Here is a 15,773-nt window from a genome sequence, read left to right on the forward strand (position 1 = left end):
TTTAATCTCATGAATCCTCTTTGCCAGTGCTGTGCCAAATCCTCTTAAAATTTTAGAGGATTTCTGTATCAATTCTTGTCAATCTGTGCTATTCTGAGATATGATGAGTTTGAAAATATTCATATATTAGAATAGCAATGTATTTTACAAGTTATGTTAGCTGAGAAACAATTGTACTCGTGTCCTAGAAAACATAAAAATGTCCATACTGTAACTAATTTGTATATGGTATATATAGTGTGCTATACATGGGGGTGAATACATTAACAGTGAGACATTCAGGATCTCCTATCAGTGTCCAGTGTAGGATGCCTTTTTCTCCCAGACTGTGATGAAATTGATCTTTGCTTTCAGGGAATAGAGACATGTTTTATCAACAACTGCTTCATTTTGTACATTTAGCTGAGAAAACAAAGCCTTGCAAATGCAAAAACACCTTCTGTATGACCAACTAGTACATGAGAGGCTGTGTATCCCATTTGGTTAGGAAGAGTTACAATGAGGCATGCTATTAGATCTCGTGGCTGAAATACCAGAAGCCTATGTTTAAAAACTCTATGAAGTAAAATGCTGTGAGAGAAAAGTAGTTTGGGACTGTAAGGAGCACAGGAGAGCTGTGGAAGCAGATAATGGAGAGGAACTCTCAAGGTGCTAGACCACTCTCCAATTGCCTGCAAGGCAAGATGCTTCATTTTAGGCCAGTTGCTGTGCCAGGAGTATTTGAACTTCAATTCCATTAGAGCTCTTTATATTTACATGACCTAGCCTGATACTGTCTTTCCATCTCTGATTACCAGACCCACCTCCTTCAAAAACATCTCCTGTTTAAAGTCGTTTTAGCAGACTTTCATCCCCTTCCTGTTTTTCAGTTGACATGATTTTTTCCCTCCACTTTTCTTCATTATTTTTCTCTCTTCTCTGATGCACCTTTCAACGCTTATTTTGTTTTCCTTGCTTTCACCTTTCTCCCATATGCTTACTTTGCAGTTCTTGTAATCTCAGCAACAAACAGATGTTTCTTCTTCCTCCTCACTTTCTCTTACTTTTTCCTTGTAATTTTCTTTTTTTCCTCTCCTATGATAGAAATAGATTCTCTTCAGCCTTATGAAGGCTGGTGTGACCAAGTAACTTGAGAGCAAAAGTGGAATGGCAAGAAATCAGACATCAGACTGTAGAAGAGTAAGCATTACCGTAGTTTTGAAGTGTGGTGAAATTTACACCATGACAATATGAAATGTTGCATTACAACAACTTGAAAAATGTGATTTTCTGTTTTCTTGTTTGTTTTTCTTTTTTTGTTATCCAATTTCTTAAATAACTGCAGGGCTAAGAAAATGTTTTTGAAGGTAGGATAAGTTATTTAATTTCCTTGGTTTATTAAGGGACTTCCTGTTCCATATAGTTCTCATTTACATATTTTTAATGTCATAAAGTGTTGTGGTTTTGTGGTTTTGATGCTGGTATTCCACATCAGAGCATCATGCAGCAGTGAAGGAGTTAATGCTGTGGGAGCAGCAGAGGGGCGGAGCTCCGCACCGGATGCCAGGCGGCGCGTTCCTCTGGGCTGCCATGGAGGTTCAGCACATGTGCTTCCCCTGCCATTCCTCCTTAACATCAGCTCACAGCTTTTGGTTTGGAAATTTTCTCTCTCTCTCAATTGTTCAATTTTAATATATTTAGTAAAGTTACCATTCCTTCTCAGATCGTGCCATTGTTTTCTTGTAGACCCATCTCTTCCCGCTGTTTCCCCCTCCCCCCGGAGCGTGTGGCTCTGCTCGGGCGGCCGCGTGGCCACTGATGCAGTTTTTTTTTCTTTTTCCTCTCCTCAATCCCTTCTTTCTTTCCCTTAGGTCACTGTCATGGATAACACCGTGACAATTATTGGTGGAGAATGCGGGCAGTGCAGTATTTGTACTCCATTGTAAATCTGGTGCTAAGTGGACTAAGGGTTTTCATGTACCTTAGAGCATGCTGGCGTTTTTTTAAGCTCCTTATGTTCAGCACCGGAGTCATATCTGCGTACAGCTACTTTAGTGTGCTGATGGGGTTACATGCCTCCTGCCTAAATGCCCTGGCTAATGTGACCGATTATACGGCATTTGGATTGATTTCCAGGTACTCTTTTCAGGTTTTTACCTATGTTCAGGATGCCAGCCTGGCAACTGTGTTATCCGTTTTCCTGAATGTGTTCTTTACCATACGATTTTATATTGCATGGAGGAAACCTTCCTCAAAACCAGAGAGTGTTAAATGGCAGGGAAGGTGGGAAAAATTAGGAAAGAAATTAGAAGCATGGGGACCTCCAGCATTATGCAATTTTGATCTTGAGCACCTGTGGGATCCTTAGAAATTCAGTAAATGTTTAGGTAAGGAATCATGTGACTCAGGACGATCTGAGAAGGAACGGATTGTTTGGGGTTTGTCTTGTGCTTATCGAGCTATAATTGATATTCTGGAGACAGACAGTTTTTTATCTTTCCGTCTGAGTGTAAACACGTAAGAACGCAAAGCATCGCAAAGTCCTCTGGGGAATGTAGTTCTTCTTCTCTTCTGAGACAGGTATACCTGGAGCTATCGATGATCCACGGAGCTGGAGCATTAACTCTTTAACTCTAAATGCACTACATGATGTTATGATGTGGAATACCAGTACCAAAAATCATAAAACCATGACAAGCACCACCACCACCACCTAGAAAGGCCACTAAGAAAAGTGAGAGACATGGAGAAGACAGCGATGATGATGAAGTCACTGTTACCACTACTCGTCGGCCCCTAAAGATGACTGAAATACAAGGTTCAAGAAGGGAGTTTGTACGGCGCTCGGGTGAATCTATTGTTACCTGGTTGCTGCGGTTTTGGGACAAAGATGCCAGCAGCATGTCCCTAGATGGCAATGAAACCCGCCAACTGGGAAGCATTGCTCAAGACCCAGCTATCGACAGAGGAATTAGTACATGTCTGAATGGAGTCGCTACCCTCTGGGAACGAGTACCAGTGGCTGTAAAGGAGAGATATCCTTACAAAGATGATCTGGAGCCTAAGGTGGAAAGATGGAATACTGTGGAGAAAGGCATCCAATTTTTGAGAGAAACAGCCGTAGTAGAGGTGTTGTATGATCCCAATTTCGTCCCTAACAATCCACACCAGGACCGTGATCCTGATAGAGTAAGGTGTACACCCGATGTATATCGTAAGCTCTCAAAAACAGCACCAGAGAGGTACGCAAGTACACTGGTAGCAATATTCCATAGATTCGAGGGTCAAGACAGAAGACTCCCAGTTTATGAATTATTACACTCCAAAACCTGAACAACAGTTTCCACCATCACGTGCTTCCATTGCAGCTGTGTCAGCAGTAGCAGAAGAAGTAGATGAGATAAAGAAGACACAGAAAACTATACTGGAGGAACTGTCATTACTGATGAATAGGGATGAGCCTGTGTCAGTATTGGAAACACCTGATGAAGATGAGCATGACCCAAAGAATCTGGTAAAGCAATTGATCAAACTGATGAAAATCTCGGCCACCAAAGGCAACTGCCTCTCTGCTTGAGCAAATGACAGCAGTAACATCATGTCACGTGTGGCCATGTGGAGCTTCTTACGAGAAAACGGAGAGGACATGAGGAAGTGGCATAAAAAACCCACTCCTGCACTGCGAGCACGGGTGAGAGAACTACAGCAGAGATCAGCCACCAACGAAATTGCTCCCATCGCTGCAGGTAACCAATAGAGGGGCCCTGCCCTCAGCCAGGGGAGGGAAAGGGATAATAGAGTGTATTGGACTGTGTGGATTATATGGCCTGGCACATTAGAGCCACAAAGATATAAGGCACTGGTGGACACTGGTGCACAGTGCACTCTAATGCCCTCGAGTTATAAAGGGACAGAATTGATTCATATTTCTGGAGTGACTGGGGGTTCTCAGGAATTGTCTGTGTTGGAGGCAGAAATAAGCCTCACTGGTAAAACCTGGCAGAAGCATCCCATAGTGACTGGACAGGGGGCTCCATGCATACTCGGTATTGACTATCTCAGAAGGGGACATTTCAAGGATCCCAAGGGATACCGATGGGCTTTTGGAATAGCTGCTGTCGATGCAAACAACATTCAGCAGCTGTCTATTTTACCTGGCCTGTCAGAAGATCCGTCTGTTGTGGGGGTACTGAAAGTGAAAGAGCAGCAGGTACCTATTGCTACAAAAACGGTGCACAGATGGCAGTACTGCACCAACAGAGATTCCTTGCTCCCCATTCATAACTTCATTTGTCAGCTAGAGAGCCAGGGAGTGATCAGCAAAACTCACTCACCTTTTAACAGTCCCATATGGCCGGTGCGTAAAGCCAGTGGAGAGTGGAGGCTGACGGTAGATTACCGTGGCCTGAATGAAGTCACACTCCCACTGAGTGCTGCTGTGCCAGATATGTTGGAGCTGCAATATGAACTAGAGTCAAAAGCAGCCAAGTGGTATGCCACCATTGACATTGCCAATGCATTCTTTTCTATTCCTTTGGCCACAGAGTGCAGACCACAGTTTGCTTTCACCTGGAGGGGCGTTCAGTACACCTGGAACCGTTTGCCCCAGGGGTGGAAACACAGCCCAACCATCTGCCATGGGCTGATTCAAACCACACTGGAACAGGGTGGGGCACCTGAGCACCTCCAGTACATTGATGACATTGTTGTGTGGGGTGATACAGCAGAGGAAGTTTTTAAAAAAGGAGAGTGAATAATCCAAATTCTTCTGGGTGCAGGTTTTGCTATCAAGCGAAGCAAAGTGAAGGGACCTGCCCAAGAAATTCAGTTCCTAGGAGTAAAATGGCAAGATGGACATCGTCACATTCCAGGAGATGTGATTGACAAAATCACCAGTATGTCACCACCCACTAGCAAGAAAGAGACACAGTCTTTTCTTTTCTGGGTGTAGCAGGTTTTTGGAGGATGCACATCCCAAACTATAGCCTCATAGTAAGCCCCCTCTATCAAGTGACCCGAAAAAAGAATAATTTTGCATGGGGTCCTGAACAGCAGCAGGTCTTTGAGGAAATTAAGCAAGAGATAGCCCGTGCTGTGGCCCTGGGGCCAGTACGGATGGGACAGGATGTAAAGAACATCCTCTACACTGCGGCTGGAGAGAAAGGTCCCACTTGGAGACTGTGGCAGAGAGCTTCTGGAGAGACCCAAGGCCGACCCATTGGATTTTGGAGCCGAGCGTACAGGGGTTCGGAGGAGTGCTACACTCCAACTGAGAAGGAGATTTTAGCAGCATATGAGGGGGTTCGAGCTGCCTCTGAAGTAATTGGTACTGAGACACAGCTTATCCTGGCACCTCAGTTGCCAGTGCTGAACTGGATGTTCAAAGGAAAGGTTCCCCCCACCCATCATGCTACCGATGCCACTTGGAGTAAGTGGATTGCACTGATTACACAGCGAGCTCAGATGGGGAACCTCAACCATCCAGGAATCCTGGAGGTGATCATGGACTGGCCTGAAGGCAATAAATTTGGAACATCACCATTAGAGGAGATACCACATGCTAAAGAGGCCCCACCATATAATGAACTATCAGAAAATGAAAAGACATATGCCCTCTTCACTGATGGATCGTGTCGTATTGTTGGGAAGCATCGCAGATGGAAGGCTGCTGTGTGGAGCCCCACAGGACGAGTTGCAGAGGCCACCGAAGGAGAGGGAGAGTCAAGCCAATTTGCAGAGGTAAAGGCTGTCCAGCTGGCCTTAGATGTGGCTGAATGGGAGAGGTGGCCCATGCTATATCTTTATACTGACTCTTGGATGGTGGCAAATGCTTTATGGGGGTGGTTCATAGGTTCATAGGTTCATTAGGTTGGAAAGGACCTACAAGATCATCTAGTCCAACCATCCTCCTATCACTATCCCTACCCAACTACTAAATCAAATCCCTTAGCACCTCATCTAAACGCTTCTTGGAGGGCCTCAACCACCTCCCTAGGCAGGCCATTCCAGTGCCTGACCACTCTTTCAGAAAAAAAAAATGTTTCCTCAGGTCTAATCTAAATCTTCCCTGGTGCAACTTGTGGCCATTCCCTCTTGTTCTGTCATTATTTATCAGGGAGAAGAGGCCCACCCCCTCCTCACCACAACCCCCCTTCAGGAAGTGGTAGAGTGCAATAAGGTCTCCTCTGGTACACAGAAAGTACACAGAAGATACTACACGTTGTATTAGTTGAATAAAACATGGTATCATACAAGGAACAAACATAAGACTTGCAATAGCACACAATATATAGAATAAAATACGTTTTACCCATGGGCCACCTGGGAGCCAGGAGAAGAGGTCAAGGTCTGGGCTTTTTCAAGTTTGGACAGGAACATGTGCTATCTTTCATAGACTTGAGCAATTTGTTTGCATCAATCCCATTATCATCAATCTTTAGACAAAAAGTAGAATCATTTAATTTGCCACAGACACCCCCTTCTTCAGCTAGCAGGTAGTCCAGAACAATGCAGTGCTGGAGTACTTCTGCCCGCATCTGTGAGGCTTGATCTGCAAGGAGATCAAGGGCATAAGATTGGCCAGATTACTCCAACATAACCATCCCCAGTCCAGTTTACAGGTAGTTGTTTATATGCATAATGAAAACAAATCAAATAATGTCTCTTCAGTGCCAGTTGTGAGCTTCCTAACATTCACCCTTCACCCCCTGCTCACTTGAACGGTAAAGGAATTAGTTTCCTGATGACTCTGGTAGTTCTTCTGGTGCTGGAGAGGCAACTAGGACCTAGGACTTTGCTTTCCTCAGATCTAGTTGGCCATCCAGTCACCAGCATTTCGAGCCTATCTGTTGTCAATCCATCCATCAAGTTTCGTGGAATGCCCTTTTTCCAGCCCAGAGTCCAAAGACCATTACGTTTATGATCAATGCTTCGCCTACCCGTTCTTAGTGAGCATGAAAGCTTTTCAGTCTCATTAAGCTTTGGGCTAGGTGGCCTGAGGACAAGGCTGGCTGCTGCAAGCCTTACTCCTCTTGGCTCAGATTTACTGGAGGAAGAAACCACCGTCCCATATTTTCTTCCATAGTTAATTAACTCTTGGGCAACCTCCCCCCGTGTCCATACTTTGCATCCTGACTGCAAATTATTAGAGGTTGCAGTTCCTTCTAACATTGCCCGGGTTCTTTCTCCCTGAGGCATAGCCTGTATCTTTCCTGTAAAAAACTGTATGCTTATGGGTTTCAGTGATTCTGGAAGCCACCTGATTAGAGGGGTCATTCTCTCAGGATCAACGGGCAACATCATGGATGATTCATGGTGTAACTGTAGCTTCCTGTCATACATCATTTGGAGACAGGCAGGCTTCTGAACATTCTCTACTAGTTGATCAACAGTTCCAGTAATGGCAAGGGGGTCTTCCCTTTCTAGGGGATTAAGACCACCTGCCCAATAGGCAGCTCTCTGTGTAAGGGACCACGGAGCATGACTGTTACCAGTGGTTAAAAATACTCCTGGTCCCCAATAACCTTCAGCCTCTTTTTCAGTTAAAAGTATCTGATCTCCACCTGTGAGGCTGACCTTCCATATGTACTCTGTTTCTGATTCTTTAGGAGAGCGGCCAAAATCTCTTTTCAATTTTGCTAGCTCAGTAGTAGAGAAAGGGATTTCTTTAATGTTCATTTGAGGATCTAAATCCTCGCTATTATCGTAGGAATACTCAGTTTTTATTAAAGGACGCAACTGAGCAGGGGAGACTTCTAATTTATCTACACTTGCCTTTATACCTTGCAATTCCTCCCTTGGATAAGTTTTATTTTGAGGTGCACTAGTACCACTGGCATCCTTACCCGTTAACACTTCCCTTAAAGCTATTTGCAACAGATCAGAATTATGTTTTTCTCTTTCTACTTGCTCTTCTAGGTTTACAATTGGATTTTGCAGAGCTTTTATCAATTCCTGACTTACTTTAACTGATTCATGCAATGCTTGTAAAGCTTGGCTCTCTGTTTTAAGCTGCTGGTCACGGAATTCTATGGCTGCAACCAGAGCATAGCTCAATACCGCACAAATAAATGCCTTTCCTTTTCCAACTCGGGTACGAGCATTCTTTTTCAGAACACTAATACGGTCAGAGACCCTCTGCATGTTATACCAGTTCTGCCGTGCCCAGTCTACTCCTGTTAATGAGGGTTTAGCACCATGCTTTTCCAAAAGTTCAAATAATACATTTTCACAACTCATTGTGGCACTGTCACACATTTTCTCAATACCCACAAAAGGTCTACACCGAGGGAGAGAGGAGGTATTCAAAAGCACAAATAACACCTCACCCCCACCCAGGGAGGCACAACACACCTATCAAGCAAAGGTAAATACTGTTCCAATCACTCCTCCCTTTTGCTGAGAGGCGCACACAGAAAGACAAAAGCTGAAAACAACACTTTCTAAGGTAAACAAACTTCTTGGAGAGGTACACAGTTCCTCACTTCCCAAGAGGTGCACACGAAAAAGGTTCAAATTTCACACTTAAGTTATCAAATTCAGAATTCAGAGTGATCAAAATGCAGAGAGGTCTTCCCGAGGACACAGGCACTTATTTTAAAAGTCCTCGAGAGGTATACACATAAACAGTAAAGTTTCAAAATTTGGAGCAGTCTTCCTGGAGAAGTGCCCACATCTAAGTTTTCAAAAGTATCACTCCTTGGAACTCCAGGAGGTACACACAGAAAAAGGTTCAAATTTCACACTTAAGTTATCAAATTCAGAACTCAGAGTGATCTTGGAGAGGTATACACATTTAAATGAAAAAATATGTCACTCCTCACAACTCCAAGAGGCACACACAGAAAAAGGGTTCAAATTATATCTGGAAGGACAACACTCTCATGAAGGTTATCCTGCCAACTACACCACTAAAGAACAGCAGCAGTGATGGGCAGCCTTGAGCAGCAAGCAGTTGTCCTGGAGAAGCGGCACCGGCTCAGCACAGGAGAAGCGGCGCGGGGTCAGCACAGGAGAAGCAGCGAGGGGTCAACCCCAGGAGGGGCAGCAGCGAACAGTGATCAGCTCGTGAGGTCTCTCCAAGAGAAGGCCTCTCCGGGCAGCAGCAAGCAGTGATCTGCCCAGGAGGTCTCTCCTAAGAGAAAACCTCTCCAGGAAGCAGCAAGCAGTGATCAGCTCGGGAGGTCTCTCCTAAGAGAAAGCTTCTCCAAGAGGAAGCCACTCCAGAGAAAACCCTCCAACTTCGTGGCTGCAGGACCCCTCTATTTATCTCCCAGATTTCTCCAGTCTACGTGGGGAACCCCTCCTGCTTGGGCGTCAGGCGGGTATGGCCTGAGATGGTTATCTCCCCCTGGAGATGAGTTCCACAAAAGAGTGTTCAGTGTCCACTAAGCTGCAGCTTAAGTTGCCCCAAGACATGCCCATCAGCTTGTCCCATAGACAAGAGATTTCACAACCCTTGCCCAGGACTAGCTTGGACATGTTCGGACATGTTCATCAGCAAACTTTGAGGCAATGGTATAAAATATTAGTCTCTTACAGGTGGTCCTGTGTGAAGTCAGGGGTTAGACCCTGTGATCCCTGAGGTTTCCATCCAACTCAGCGTAATCTATGATTCTTAGCTGTAGAAAGGGGAGGCACGTTAATGCACACTGTAAGGTGTGACATCCTGGGAGGGCAGACCCTGGAAGTACTGGAGTCACCTGGGGTCAGGCCATAGCTGTTCCTTCCAACACATGCCCAAGAAAGCTGAGTTGGAACAGAGGGGGAAAACACTGCATTCTGGTATGCCATTTGGCCAGGAATGTGGTTTCCTGGGAAAATGGCTGAATCAGTCAGGCTTACACTCAAGCCACAGAATCAAATCCAAGCTTTAGGATCCAGCTGAGTCCAAGTTGGAAACAACTGGGCATATAGTTGGCCAGCAATACTGAGTACCTCAGCCCCAGGTCTTGGTAAGTACAGAGCACATGTGGTGGTATCTGAAGCTGTGCATAGCAGAGGTGTGGATCTGAGTTTCTACACTAAAGAAACTTAGCAGCCCTGCTTCTCCGTACCTTCTGTGGTGATGACACCAGTGTCCTGTACTTGCAGACTGGATGCAGCCCCCTAAGGAAGTTTCTTCATTTCTGTCATGAGTCAGAGCTGCCCCTGCTCTATGCAGGCAACTCATGAGCTGCCATTTACATGTCTGTGGCTTGCTGTCATGTGTTAGCATTTTTACAAGCCCAGTCTTTCCAATTCAGCTTGAGCTAAGCAATTGATTGCCAAGACTTCAAACTTGGAGTGTTTCCACTGTTTTGCAGTGGCAGTGAATGTGATATGAACTCACTTAGGTTACCATGTGTTGTATGGTACCAGGATTGTCTTGCTTCACCCAGCTAGACAAAAGGAAAATTGTATGTATTTAGTAAGCAATCCAACTGTCTCCAGCAAAATAACAGTCACTGCCTATTTTCTTAACTTATGATGTTGATCAGTTATCATAAATCCGTGAAGTCTGTAATTTTAAAAGTTAGAAAAGGCCATTTTCTTAGTCATGTAATGTAGTTGAATAATTTTACACAGAGCTCACAATCTACTCCAAAGAGTTTCTGTTTATTTATCCCAATAATGTGGGTTTTCAGAGGAACTCTGTCATCTGTAATCTCTGAGTCTCATCTCTTCTCTCTTTTCTTTCTCTAAGGACGAGAAGAATCAGGTGTTGATTACAAATGCTTGGCTGCAGATGGTGAGTAACCTGTGTAAATAAAGAATTAGAAAAAACCTTCCTAATAGCAATCTATTGAATGTGATTTCTTACCTGGAAAGCGAGATTGCTGCCTTTTAACTTGTCTGTAATGTGAAATAAGCAAGGACTTAGAGTTCTCTGACATTTTTCCAGTGTTCATTTTACTAGTGAAAACAACAGGAGACTGCATTCACCGTTTGAGCAGATCTTGGGAAGTAAAGTAATACTAACCACACTGTTAGGCCAGTGGGCATAGGGATTTTCTAATAGGCAGTCCACAGCAAGGCTCCCACCATAGCTGAAGGAGGCTCTTCAGGAGGCTCAAGGCCCCTCCAGCAGTAGAGCTGGGCACTTGTAGTGAAAGAGCTAGGCACCTCATTAGACCTGGCTATCCTGCTCTCATGGCTTTTAGAAAAATCTCCATGTCCGTCCAAAATTGGGAGCTAGGGTATCCCTGGAAAGTGCAGGGCTCTCTAGCATGCATCTCAAATGCAGAGAAGTGAATTCAGCCACTTACTGGTTTGCCATTTGCAGTGCCCAGGCTCATTGGTTGTAAAACTTTCCTAGAACACTGACTTCTCTTCCATTTTAAAAGTCTTGTTCACAAATACACCTCCTCTTCCTCCTGCAGCTTGCTCCCACTGAGGAGTGACCTGCATCGGTCATGCAAGTTAAGCAAAACTGATCTTCACTTAGGGCTTTGGTGGAGGGAACTTCCTACCACATCTGCTGCTGCTGGCTGTGTGTGGTGAGAGATGTGATTTATTTTTATGGAGCATAAACTGATCTTCTTAATGGCTTGTGCTCAGCAAAGATGCAGCTCTGCGGGGAAAAACCTGTGGGAGACTTGAATGATTGAGCTAATTCTGCTTTGACTTGAGCAGCTAAATACTATGTCAGTTTAATGGGTGCAACTGAAAAGGTTTTTTATTACACAGATATCTGCTGGGATTGGTAGCAGGAATGATTTTTTTTTTCTGTTGCAAAAAGTAACCCAAACAAACATATGGAACTATATCACAGCAGAAATAACATGTATCATGTTCTTTGCAGAAAGTGTCTTCAGCTATAGCACCAGTAATATTCTTGCAGCATAGGGTTTTTCTGTATATCACGTTCAGCACAAAAGTTGTGCCTGAGCCTTTTGTAAATTGTTTGAGATGTCTGACATCACATCTCAGGGTGGAGAGGGGTAGGCACTAAATTAAATACAGCAGCTAACAACACTGTGTCATCAACCTTCAAATTCCTCTGTCTATATGCTAACCTTTCTAAATAATTAAAATCTAGCATTAAACTGTTATACTACTGCTGTTGCTACTGATAATATCCATTCTGTTCCCATAATATTCCAAGTAGCTTAAAAGACATTTACCAGCTTGCATAATCTGATGCATGTATTTTCCAACAGTAGTGGGTTGATATTTACTTATCTTGAGATCAGTACGAATACCCAGGTGTGCAGAACTTGCGATTCCCAGCTGACCAGATTTGGGTACCAGATATTCTTCTCTATAACAGGTAAGCAAGATGCACAATAGGCAGTGGGAGCCTAGTTCTAGGTAGAACTAGGGCACTAGATGCTGGTAAACAACGCTTGTCATGGTTTTATGATTTTTGGTACTGGTATTCCACATCATAACATCATGTAGTGCATTTAGAGTTAAAGAGTTAATGCTCCAGCTCCGTGGATCATCGATAGCTCCAGGTATACCTGTCTCAGAAGAGAAGAACTACATTCCCCAGAGGACTTTGCGATGCTTTGCATTCTTACGTGTTTCTGCTCAGAGGGAAAGATAAAAACTGTCAGCGGTCACGGGACACTCTCTTTCCTTTGGGATAGGTTCATAGGTTCATAAGGTTGGAAAGGACCTACAAGATCATCTAGTCCAACCATCCTCCTATCACTATCCCTACCCAACTACTAAATCAAATCCTTTAGCACCTCATCTAAACGCTTCTTGAACAGTGCTAGGGACGGTGCCTCAACCACCTCCCTAGGCAGGCCATTCCAGTGCCTGACCACTCTTTCAGAAAAGAAATGCTTCCTCAGGTCTAATCTAAATCTTCCCTGGTCAGAAGACAAAACAGCCACTGTTTTGTTTCTAAGCCCATCTCCCTTTTCTCTTTTCCCTTTCCCCCTTCCTCTTTCCTGGGGCGTGGGTCCGTGGGTCCCCTGCACCAATTGCCACGGAACCGGGCCAAACCTGCCCGTAAACCGTTGACAGTGCTGAGGAGGGCCCCTCACCTGGATCTTCCTCTTCTTTCTCTGCTTCTTTTTCTTTCCGTTCTAGGCACGAGGACACCTGTGTCCATTTCTGGCCTTCCACGGGGGCAACTGACACTGATGCCGGTGCTTCCTGTGATTGGTCAGGTCTAACTTTGAGGTTTTCATTTTTGCTTTGGACCCTGGTTTGGAAACCATTTCTCTCCAGAATATCAATTATAGCTCGATAAGCACAAGACAAACCCCAAACAATCTGTTCCTTCTCAGATCATCCTGAGTCACATGATTCCTTACCTAAACATTTACTGAATTTCTAAGGATCCCACAGGTGCTCAAGATCAAAATTGCATAATGCTGGAGGTCCCCATGCTTCTAATTTCTTTCCTAATTTTTCCCACCTTCCCTGCCATTCAACACTCTCTGGTTTTGAGGAAGGCTTCCTCCACGCAATATAAAATCCTATTGTAAAGAACACATTCAGGAAAACGGATAACACAGTTGCCAGGCTGGCATCCTGAACATAGGTAAAAACCTGAAAAGAGTACCTGGAAACCAATCCAAATGCCGTATAATCGGTCACATTAGCCAGGATGTTTAGGCAGGAGGCATGTAACCCCATCAGCACACTAAAGTAGCTGTATGCAGGTATGACTCCGGTGCTGAACATAAGGAGCTTAAAAAAACGCCAGCATGCTCTAAGGTACATGAAAACCCTTAGTCCACTTAGCACCAGATTTACAATGGAGTACAAATACTGCACTGCCCACATCCTCCACCAATAATTGTCACGGTGTTATCCATGACAGTGACCTAAGGGAAAGAAAGAAAGGATTGAGGAGAGGAAAAAGAAAAAAAACTGCATCAGTGGACGCGTGGCCACCCAAGCAGAGGCGCACGCTCTGGGGGAAGGGGGAAACAGCAGGAAGAGATGGGTCTACAAGAAAACAACGGCACGATCTGAGAAGGAATGGTAACTTTACTAAATATAATAAAATTGAACAATTGAGAGAGAGATAAAATTTGCCCGTAAACCGTTGACAATGCTGCATTGGTATTCCAGGCTTCTGTCTGTTATTCTTGAAAAAATAAAAATAGAAGCAAACAATGCAAGTTAGTTGACATTCTAGTAGTCACTCTAAGTTATGCTTTCTGTAGTTTCATAGATGTCTTCTTTCTGTTTTTCCAGTGAATGTGAAAACAATCCATATTCTCCTTATAATTACCATGCCTCTGCTGGAAAATTGCTTGTGCCTATAGTCTTCTGGCTTGAAATAAATAATTTGTTTCTTTGCATATTCTCCATTACCCACATTTTATAGATATCTTTACATCATTCCTTATCTCCTATAAACCCTCCAGAATCTGTTTTTTTTTTTTTTTTTTTGTTTTGTTTGTTTTCCATTATGAAGTCCAGTACTCTAGTCAGCACTTCTGTAGTGGAAGTTCTCTTTACAGACTTTCCTTTATTCCTTTCAAGGAGGAAGGGGTTCTACTTTTGCTCTAATGTCTTATTTTTGGACTTATTTTTATTTGTCCTTTGACCTTTGTCCTGGCAAGATTTTTGCTGACCTGTCCTTCTCTGTCAGTTTTAAGAATAATCCTTTCTAGTTATCTGGGTTTCCTTCATCTGGTTTCTGCTGTTTTCCCTTCCAAGCACCCACCATAAGATATCTAAAGGAGGCTTGGAGTGACCTGAAAATTGTTCAGATGCTAATCTTTATGCAATTTTACTACTTACAGTCTCTACTAATTTTCAGTCTCCAGAAATGATGTGTATTATCTGGTCCATGTTATTCTAGTTTATTAATAAGAACATGTCACAGGAAGGGCTTTCTGAAGTTCAGATACATCTTCTAATTCCTCTTATTGAATTAGTCAGTAAGAAAATTAGATTGATTTCATGCAGTTGGCCCTTCACGAATCCGTGCCAGCTGTTTTAACCTTATTATCTTTGAAGTTAGGATGATGTGTCTATTATTTCATCTTTTTACAAAAAAAAATAAAATAAAATAAAAAATTCTCTTTGATCTTCTCTAATTCACTGAGTCCTTTCCTGCATTCCCGAAACTCTCACAAAAAATTGTTAATGCTTCCGAGAGTATTTCAGCCACCTTCAGTACTCGAGAGTATATTTTACCAGTGCTGCCAAATGAATCCTGTTTTTTCTACACTTCTTTAATGAATTCCTCCCCTTGCCTGCTTTGGACTCTTACTACTGCTTAAGAATTAGTTGTGGTGAGATGCAGTTCATGGTGAATGAAGCACAGAAGGTACAGGATACTGCAGCTCCCTGTACCCTTTCCTTCCTTTCCTGAAAAATTACCTCATCCTTTGTCTTTTTCTTGTTTTCTTGCATTAATGAAAGCCTTTCTTGTTGCCTTTCATGTTATCACTCATTGTGCACCTTCGTCTTTTCACTTTTATCCCCGTTGATTTCTGCTGATTTTTTTGTTCCTCCTGAGTCACGTGTTTCTGCTCCCATGTTTTCAGTGTTCAGCCCTCGATTTTCAAGCCCTGATGTAGAGGATCCTGGTGCAGAGGACATTGTTCTTCACTCTTTGACATGATAGTGGTTAGTTGTGGGTATGTTCTGTTTGTGGTCTTCTTCTTCAGCATTTGTTTCCCCCCTCCCTTATATCAGGGATACCCATGCCAGCATGTTACTTTCAGCTTTCTGGCACTGTGTCCACCCCCCTCAGACATGAACAAGGAGCAGGTCAAAGGAGGAATGGAGATGAGAATTTTTCTTGTTTGTTTGCAAGACAGGGTGTGTATGATGGGAGAGCTGTGCAATATGGACCTGCATGCAGCCATGATAGGCAGGGGACCAGCATGGGA

The 15,773-nt window shown here is 43.7% G+C and overlaps 1 pseudogene; it reads left to right on the plus strand.

Moving 5' to 3' along the window:
• Positions 1–5,094: 5,094 nt before the first annotated feature.
• LOC136053432 (CHRNA7-FAM7A fusion protein-like) overlaps positions 5,095–15,773 on the plus strand; it is a 39,688-nt pseudogene continuing 29,009 nt past the window's right edge.

This window comes from Cyrtonyx montezumae, unplaced genomic scaffold, assembly GCF_038088225.1.
Source record: "Cyrtonyx montezumae isolate F1298 unplaced genomic scaffold, pur_monq_1.0 scaffold_30, whole genome shotgun sequence".
NCBI lineage: Eukaryota > Metazoa > Chordata > Aves > Galliformes > Odontophoridae > Cyrtonyx > Cyrtonyx montezumae.